We start from the raw sequence: 9,597 nt of genomic DNA, 5'->3' as shown, positions 1-9,597 counted from the left end.
TTGGTTCCAATTCCGATAAACGGTTTTGGAATTTGGATAAATTTTAACACCCTTAATCATATTGATATCTTAATGTTATTGGATGCTTGACGGTAACAAAATGTATCGGCCGTGCGGATGTGATAATGATACTCAGAACCATGGTTAAGGTTATACCACCAACAATAGAAGGCAACTTCTCCCTAATAACTTGAACTCTTAACCTGTAATATGCCAATTCACCAAAGAGGTGGTGGGGGTGAGAACCATTAAGTTAAAGAACCCCTTTAATTTTGTTCATGTCGGATTTTTGAAGTCATGTGTGTTGTTTCTCATTTCTTTGATACAACTTTTTTGTGTTTTCAAAATGGGGTCAAAAGAGAAATACACAGCTTATTACACTATTGACGAAGGGGGCTTCTCTTTTTTGCTAACGGCGGGTAGACTAGTCCCGCGGGCCCATACTAACCCCATAATCACATTGATCAGATCATATCGGGGTTGAATGAGATTCATTCAACTTTCACTGAAATTTGTGAAGAGTACTAAACACCCCCGTGTGAGTAGCCCAAGGTGTGCCTAGTGGGAGTGTAACTTAGGACGTCTGAGTTTACGGCTTGTACCAAGTTCGTTGCTCATCAACTACGCTATCCCCTGGGGTTAGACGAAAGGGAACTTCTGGTCGTCTTGTCTGTCATGGAAAGATAGCACTACTGTCAATGCTTTATCTTCTGATGATTGGTTCATTGATGTAGTGTTATTGGAGTATTTTCTACCTCATATGTGTCTATGGAGATCATTGAACCACAAGAGACAATTGGTGTGGGATAATTCTCAGCTATAGGCCAAGCTCGGCAAGGAAATTGGATATGTTTAGGGGATTTTAATTCTCCTTTATCATGGTATGAGAAATCCGGTGGGTCTCAATCCACATCCAAAGACACTAATACTTTTCAGATTTTCCTAAACTCATGTAATTTTATTAATATGGGATACCACAGACCATTGGGCGGGCGATGCCAATATTAGAAGAAGGTTAAACAGAGCCTTATGTAACCCGGCTTGGAGGCAAGAATTTAATGAAGCTTGTGTATTTGTTCTGCCAACAATGGGGTCTGACCATTCCCCAATTTTGGTTGATAGGGAGCAAGGCCAAATGACATAGACCATTTAGATTTGAATCTATATGGTTACAACACTATGATTGTACAAAGGGAAATTTATAGTGTCACCCCCTAGAGAATGCCACAATTATAAGAATACCTCATCTATTTCACCAAATTAGACTTAGACCCCTCATCGTCAGTCATTATTGAGTGAAGAGTTAAAATGACCATTATACCCTAGTCATTAAAACTCATGTTTTAATTCAAAAAATAAAATAAAATAAAATAAAGCTGCAACTCTAGCGATTTCTTATGCTATGCAACGAAAAACGAGGCTATGGCGCTCCTCCCTAAAGTGGCACGTCTTGCCCTAGTTTGATTGCAAAGGGCGGCATCGATCCACACAACGCTTCCTGTGTTGTCAGCGTCAGAATCTTCGTCTACATTGCCAGCCCCATATACCTGCCCGGCCTCACCAGCTTCGATCACGGGGTTGTCGAAGGTAGCGTAGTATGTGATCTCAAAGGTGGATGATCTGATGAACTAGGCCATATAGATCCATCTGGCCTATGACCTTCGGCCTTGCTTGCTGTGCGGTCGAGATGATGCACAACGGTGCCGCCCGCTACAATTTCGATTGATTTGGAATTATTTTCAGGCCTAAGCCCTAGGCAGTTCGATTGTATGATTGTTGCGAGCACCTTTACCAATAAGATGGCTCTTGCGCTTCGCAAGCTCTATGATCAAATGCCCATCCTCGATAGGTCGTTTCCATGGGAAGTTGTACAAATGGTGGCGGGTACTTCCACTATTCATGCTCTGTAGTTCGGGGCTACAACAGGATTGTTCCTGTTCATATCTATGTTCCTGGTTGTCCCCTAACTACTGAGGCTCTACTCTATAGGATGCTTCAGCTACAAAAGAAGATTAACAGGCAGAATGATTTCCTTCACTGGTGACCGAGTGAAGGTCTATGACTTCTTGGGCTACTACCCAACAACCGTTAATTGAGATTTTGTTTTGCTTATGGAAGAAATATATTCTATAATGGAAGTACTTGTTTTGCTTATGGTCTAGCTGGTTGTCGATGATGATGCTGTCGTGATCTCCGATACACTGAATGATCTCCGGTGGTCCAAATCTACCGATAAGAAATAATAACTTATTATATGGGTATTTTAGGTTCTTCATATTTAGTAAGGGCATTTTGGTATTTAAAATAAAATATAGTAGCTGACATCAGTATATAAGGTATATTCCTTAACAATGACTGATGGTAGAAGGTTTAAGTTTAATTTGGCGAAACAGAGTGGGTGTTCTTATAATTGTGGCATTCTTTAGAGGGTGGCGTTGTAAATTTTCCTTGTATAAATGTAGCACGCAATGGATGGTCAATTAAACATTCATGATCAATAGCATATATAGAAACTTATGGGGGAATATTCAAAATTACAGGTTGGTCTTCAAAGAATGGAACATAGATGCTTTTGGATATTTTGAAAAAATCAAAGCCCTTAAAAAGCAAAGCTCGAATTGTAAGAATATTTTCTAGAATATTCTCTATTATTGTCCCATATACCAATTAGGTTATTGATTGATACTAATCTCATAAAATTAGATTCTAAATAGGAAACCCACTCTTCGTCAAATTAGAGAATAGAGTCCTACCCTAATTTGCACACCTTGATGGGAGGGTGCAAAACTTTATATAATAGGACTCTAGGTCCTCTTCCTACCCTAACGTCATTCTCATTATTGGTTCCATCACCAAGAGAGCATTAAGGGAGCGAGTGGGAGAAACCTAGAAGATCCATTGTGTTCGTGATCGAGATTGCAGGAATAAAGATACAGGAATAATATAATGGCGGTAAATTCTTCACAGTCGATGGTGAACGGTATGCGTCGACCCTTATAGTTTAATTTTTTGTGATTCAATGATTGTATGGCAAGATCCTATCTGTTGTTATTAATATGAACAACATCCTTCAAGTGGTATCAGAGTTGTATGGTTACGCTAATACATTCTTGAATCACATGGAGAGTACTGTTTATGAATGGTATTTAGTACTGTTCATGAATAGTTCCCATTTTATGTTAAAGAAGATGGGTGAGGTTAGGTTACTGTTCATGAATAGTGCCGATCACTGTTCATGGCACTGTTCATGAACAGTGCCGATTACTGTTCACGGCAGTACTCAACCCATATTATGTTTGTATGATCCGATTGATCGGATCAGCTTGAATGGGATGAATTGTATTAATTTTGATATTAATCCATATGATTTATGACCAATATTATACGAACAATTGCAAAATCTTCTTTATATTATTTGTATGAGACTCATAAGTATTGAAAATATTTAAACTCTAATTGTAAAATTAGGATTTATTTGTTATACTTTATCCAAGGATTTATTTTGTATAATGTAATTTAGGGTTTTGGGTTTGTGGCACCCTACTTAAAAAAAAAAACCCCATATGAGGGGTTTAATAAACTAAACCCATTATGAAAGCCCATATTATGGGATTTAATGAAATAAACCCATTATGTGAGTCCATCTTCTCTTTGTGCCTTATTTCTGATTCTAATCATAATAGATATGGTTTCTTTGTACTCTCTACTTAATTTTGTACGTATTTAATGGATTGTACATCTATTTTTACTTATGCTCTATATTACCAACTGAATTTCTATTTTTTTTTTAAATACTTTTATGGTAGAAATAGATAGAAATAGATGTTGTCTATGTCTTTATGCATTATTTTAGAATACCTATGATGCTTGGATGACAATTTATGTTAAATTTAAATTGAAAGTGTATAATTCTCAATTTTAAATGCGTTTGGGGCATCAATGATTATGTGATTAAGTTGAATGAGAGTATCCATAGGTACACATTTTTCTTGATGTTACATTACATAATTGGTGGGAATGTTCCAACCGTCTTTGCCTTTTATATATCAAGAAGACGATTAGCAAGACTATCAAAAGCTCTATACCAACTTCTGAAAATGCAAAGGAATACCTAATCAATGTAGAGAATCGTTTTGCTACTGCTGATAAATCTTTGGCTGGGACTTTGATGACCAAACTAGTAACAATGAAGTATACTGGTACTAATGGGATAAGAGACCATATCTCTGAAATAGCAAGTATCTGTGCACAACTAAAACCCCTCGAATTGATAATGAATGAAGGTTGCCTTGTCCAAATCATTCTGACTTCACTTCTTCCTCGTTTTGGAGCATTCAAGATCCACTACAATACAAATAAAGATAAGTGGACTCTGAATGAACTTCAGAGTATGTGCGTCCAAGAGGAAAGGAGATTGAATGACGAGGGAGGCCAAGAGGTCAATTTTGTATCCAACCAGAATAAAAGGAAGAGAGGAAATTTTAAAAAGAACAATGCATCAAAGAAAGCCTCCAATCCAAAGTCTGATGACAAGGAAAAAAAAACTGACAAGTTAAAGTGTTTCTTCTGTAAGAAAGTAGGACACCTTCAGAAAGACTGTCAGAAATGCAAGACTTGGTTCGAAAAGAAGGGTAATGATTCTATCCTAGTATGTTTTCAAACCAATCTTGTTGATGTTCCTTGTAATACTTGGTGGATTGATTCAGGAGCAACTGTTCATATTTCTAATTCTATACAGGGCTTTTTTACAACTCGGAAACCAAATCAAAGTGAGAGCGTCGTATACATGGGAAACCGGCAAGAGTCTGAAGTTCGATCCATCGGCACTTATAGACTCATTTTGGACACCGGATTCCAGTTGGACCTTATGGATACTCTTTATGTTCCTTCTATTACTAGAAATTTAGTTTCATTATCGAGACTTGATTGTGAAGGTTTTAAGTTTAATTTTGGTGATAAGGTTGTAAACGTTTTAAAAGACACCAATCTAGTTTGCACTGGATATTTATGTGATAGTCTTATTTAGATTCTAATTTTTCTAAATCCATTCTTGCACTGCATGTGAATGTTGGATCAAAGCGTAAATCCAACAATGATGATTCCTCATCCCTATGGCATAGACGTTTAGGTCATATTTCTAGACCTAGAATGGAGAGGTTAGTGAAGCATCAAATATTGACAAATCTAAACTTCACTGATTTCACCACTTGTATAGATTGCATCAAAGGTAAGCAATCTAAGACAAATAAAGTTACTGCCAAAAGGACCAATTCACTTCTGGAATTGATACACACTGACATTTGTGGCCATTTTGATCCTTATATAACTGGTGAAAAATATTTCATNTGCATGTGAATGTTGGATCAAAATGTAAATCCAACAATGATGATTCCTCATCCCTATGGCATAGACGTTTATGTCATATTTCTAGACCTAGAATTGAGAGGTTAGTGAAGCATCAAATATTGTCAAATCTAGACTTCACTGATTTCACCACTTGTATAGATTGCATCAAAGGTAAGCAATCTAAGACAAATAAAGTTACTGCCAAAAGGACCAATTCACTTTTGGAATTGATACACATTGACATTGGTGGCCATTTTGATTCTTGTATAACTGGTGAAAAAATATTTCATCACCTTTATTGATGATTACTCACGATATTGTTATGTCTACTTATTAAAAGAAAAATCTGATGCTTTAAATGCTTTTGAAGTGTTCTGTGCTGAAGTCAAAAATAAGTTAGACAGAAATATTTAAACTGTGAGATTTGATAGAGGGGATGAATATTATGGTAGACATACTGATGTAGGGCAAAATGAAGGACCATTTGCCCTATTTCTTAAGTTGAAGGGTATAACCCCCGAATACACAACTCCTGGTACACCTGAACAAAATGGGGTTGCAGAAAGACGCAATCGTACTATCACAGATATGGTACGTAGCATGATGAGTAACTCCTCATTGCCTGAATTCTTGTGGAGCGAAGCATTAAAAACAACTGTGTATGTCTTGAACCGGGTTCCTAGTAAGTCAGTTCCTAAAACTCCTTCCGAGTAATGGAATAGAAGGAAACCTAGTTTAGGGCATTTACATGTATGGGGCTGTCCTGCTGAAGCTAGATTGTATAATTCACATGAAAAAAAACTTGACCCTAAAATCATAAGTTGTTACTTTATTGGTTATTGTCAGTGGTCAAAGGGTTACATGTTTTATGCACCAGCACATAGTACCAGAATTGTGAAAACTCGAACTGCTAGATTCTTAGAGGATGGTAACATTAGTGAGAGTGAGAAACCACGTAATGTGGTATTTGAAGAACATCAAATTTCTTTACCAACTTTTGTACATCGTGATAACGTTGTTGTTCCACGGGTGACTGTTTATAATGATCTAGTAGAACAACAAACTATAGAAGATGTGCATATTCATCATGATGATGTCGTCCCACAGGTAACTATTGAAAATGATCCTATAAAACAACAAACTATTGAAGATGTATCACTCCATAATGTAGTTACCACTGATAATACTATGAATGTTTCTCAACTGAAAATTCAAGGAAGACCTCAGAGGATTCGAAGGTCTGCTATTCCTGATGACTATATAGTATATCTCCAAGAATCAGAGTTTGATATTGGAATCAAGAATGACCCATTAACCTTTTCACAGGCCATAAACGATAATGATTCTCTTAAATGGGTAGATGCCATGAAAGATGAGATAAAGTCCATGAGTGACAATGATGTCTGGGCTCTCGTTCAATTACCAACGGGCTTTAAGGCGATTGGTTGTAAATGGGTATTTAAAACCAAACGCGACTCGAATGGTAATATTGAGAGACATAAAGCTAGACTAGTTGCAAAGGGATTCACTTAGAAAGAAGGCATTGATTACCATGCAACCTTCTCTCCTATCTCTAATAAGGATTCTCTGAGAATCATATTGGCATTAGTAGCTCATTATGATCTAGAGCTTCACCAAATGGATGTGAAAACTGCATTCTTGAATGGGGATTTAGATGAGGAAGTTTACATAAACCAATCTGAGGGATTTAGTGATCAAGGAAAAGAAAATCTAGTGTGCAAACTTAAGAAATCCATATATGGACTTAAACAAGCTTCCAGATAGTGGTATATTAAATTTAACCATATCATTGTTTCTTTCGGATTTGTTGAGAACACCTTTGATAGGTATATATATCTGAAACTTAGTGGGAGTAAGTTCATATTTCTGGTCTTATTTGTGGATGATATTTTACTTACTAGTAATGATTTTGGTTTGTTGAGTGATACAAAGACCTTTCTTTCTAAGAACTTTGAAATGAAAGATATGGGTTTAGCTTCTTTCGTTATCGGTATTGAGATATTTCGTGATAGATCTCGTTGGATACTTGGGCTATCACAGAAAACCTATATTAACAAAGTTTTGGAAATATATGGTATGATGAATTGCAAATCAAGTGTTTCCCCCATTATCAAAGGAGATAAGTTCAGTCTAAATCAATGCCCAAAGAATGATCTGGAAAGAGCAAAAATGAAGGATATTCCATATTCTTCTGCAGTAGGGAGTCTTATGTATGCAATGACTTATACCCATCCAGACATCAGTTTTATCGTCGGTATGTTAGGCAGATATGTGAGTAATCCTGGCATGGATCATTGGGATGCAGCAAAGAAGGTGATGAGGTATTTAAAAGGGACTAAGGAGTACATGCTTACTTATAGAGCATCTGATCGGTTAGAAGTGATCAGATATTCAGACTCTGATTATGCAAGATGCCTCGACAGTAGAAAATCTACATCAGGATACATCTTTCTACTTGCTGATGGGGCGATTTCTTGGAAGTCCAAGAAACAGACTTGTGTCTCTACTTCTACTATGGAAGCAAAGTTTGTGGCATGCTTTGAGGCCACATCTATGGCAATTTGGTTACGGAACTTCATCTCAGGACTTCGGGTTGTCGACACCATTTCGAAGCCGTTAAAATGTATTGTGACAATGTTGCTGCCGTATATTACTCCAAGAATGATAAGCATTCAAGTAGAGCGAAGCATATTGGAGTAAAATACAATTTTGTGAAGGAAGCAGTTTAGAAATAAGAAATGTCTATTACACACATCAAGACAAGTCTAATGATTGCTGATCCTATGACCAAGGCATTAGCGCCTAAACATTTTACAGATCTTGTAATGGACATGGGTTTATGTAAAGTTTGATGTAATGGTCATATTATGTTAGACATTTTTACTTATTTATTTAAATAATCATGATATTTGTTGTTTCTGAATATTTCTCACTTTATTATCGTGTGTACACATTTTATTTAATATATGTGAGATATTATGTTAGACCATTTAGTTATAGACTTTTCTAGTCTATTCCCTACTTTTGCACCTGTTTGGATGAAGTTATTAGTGTTGTGACTATGGAAGGGAGTATGTCGTTATATGATGTATAACCGCCATGATCCATATTAGTAGTTTTGTTCAAATATGGTATTATGATTGTGATGACATAAAGTTGATGGGTTTACTTTCAAATACTGCAGTATAATGTTAGAATCCAAATTATATTTGAGATTATGATTATGTGGTCATATGGTTCAAGTGGGAGATTGTAAGAATATTCTCTATTATTGTCCCATATACCAATTAGGTTATTAACCGATACTAATCTCATAAAATTGGATTCCAAATAGGAAACCCACTCCTCGTCAAATTAGGGAATAGAGTCCTACCTTATTTGCACACCTTAATGGGAGGGTGCAAAACTTTACATAATAGGACTCTAGGTCCTCCTCCTACCTTAACGTTAATCTCATTATTGGTTCCATCACCAAGAGAGCATTAAGGAAGCTAGTGGGAGAAACCTAGAAGATCCATTGTGTTCGTGATCGGGATTGCAGGAATAAAGATACAGGAAGAATATAATGGCGGAAAATTCTTCACAGTTGATGGAATCAATAGTTTAATTTTTTGATTCAATGATTGTATGGCAAGATCCTATCTGTTGTTATTAATAGGAAAAACATCATTCACTTTGTCCATCGTTGTCGCTATGATGGGTGTTGTTATTCTAAGTAGGAGATTGCATAAAATGAAGAGAAAGACTTTGGGATCGTGACACGTGTTCTCTGTAGAGTTCTTCGCCAGATTTCTCCCTGTAGAGGAGCTCGATCCGAAGGAATATGGTTCTTACTTCTTAGTATCTATTTTTTTTTTTTAGTAAATGGAGATCTATTGAGAAAGCCAGAAGTATGCATATGTCAAGGGCCAGATGGTTCCTTCAGTCATAGAGTGCAATTGGACCAGATCATCATCTGTAGTAATGATAAGGCCTTCCTAGCTAAGAAATCAGCCATAAAGTTAAATTTTCTAAGAATAAAAGAAAAATTACATGTAAGAAACTATGATGCTAGATGTCAAATAACATCCCATCTCAAATTACAATGGCCTCCCTCTTTTTTTCTTTTTTGTTATTTACATCCTATAGAAACTGCCCAAGGGGACTTTACTCATACACACAAGAGGGGAGGGGGGATGATAGGAAAATGGTGGGGGGAGGAGGTGGGGTAAGGGATGGGAATGGGGGAAT

General features: G+C 36.6%; 1 pseudogene; it reads left to right on the top strand.

Moving 5' to 3' along the window:
• The first annotated feature begins 1,422 nt into the window (after positions 1-1,422).
• LOC122069067 lies at positions 1,423-2,044 on the top strand (annotated as a pseudogene).
• Positions 2,045-9,597: the final 7,553 nt, after the last annotated feature.

Source organism: Macadamia integrifolia, unplaced genomic scaffold (assembly GCF_013358625.1).
Source record: "Macadamia integrifolia cultivar HAES 741 unplaced genomic scaffold, SCU_Mint_v3 scaffold530, whole genome shotgun sequence".
NCBI classification, from domain to species: domain Eukaryota; kingdom Viridiplantae; phylum Streptophyta; class Magnoliopsida; order Proteales; family Proteaceae; genus Macadamia; species Macadamia integrifolia.
Note: the sequence above shows the minus strand (reverse complement) of the source record. Positions and strands in the feature narration are given on the sequence as shown.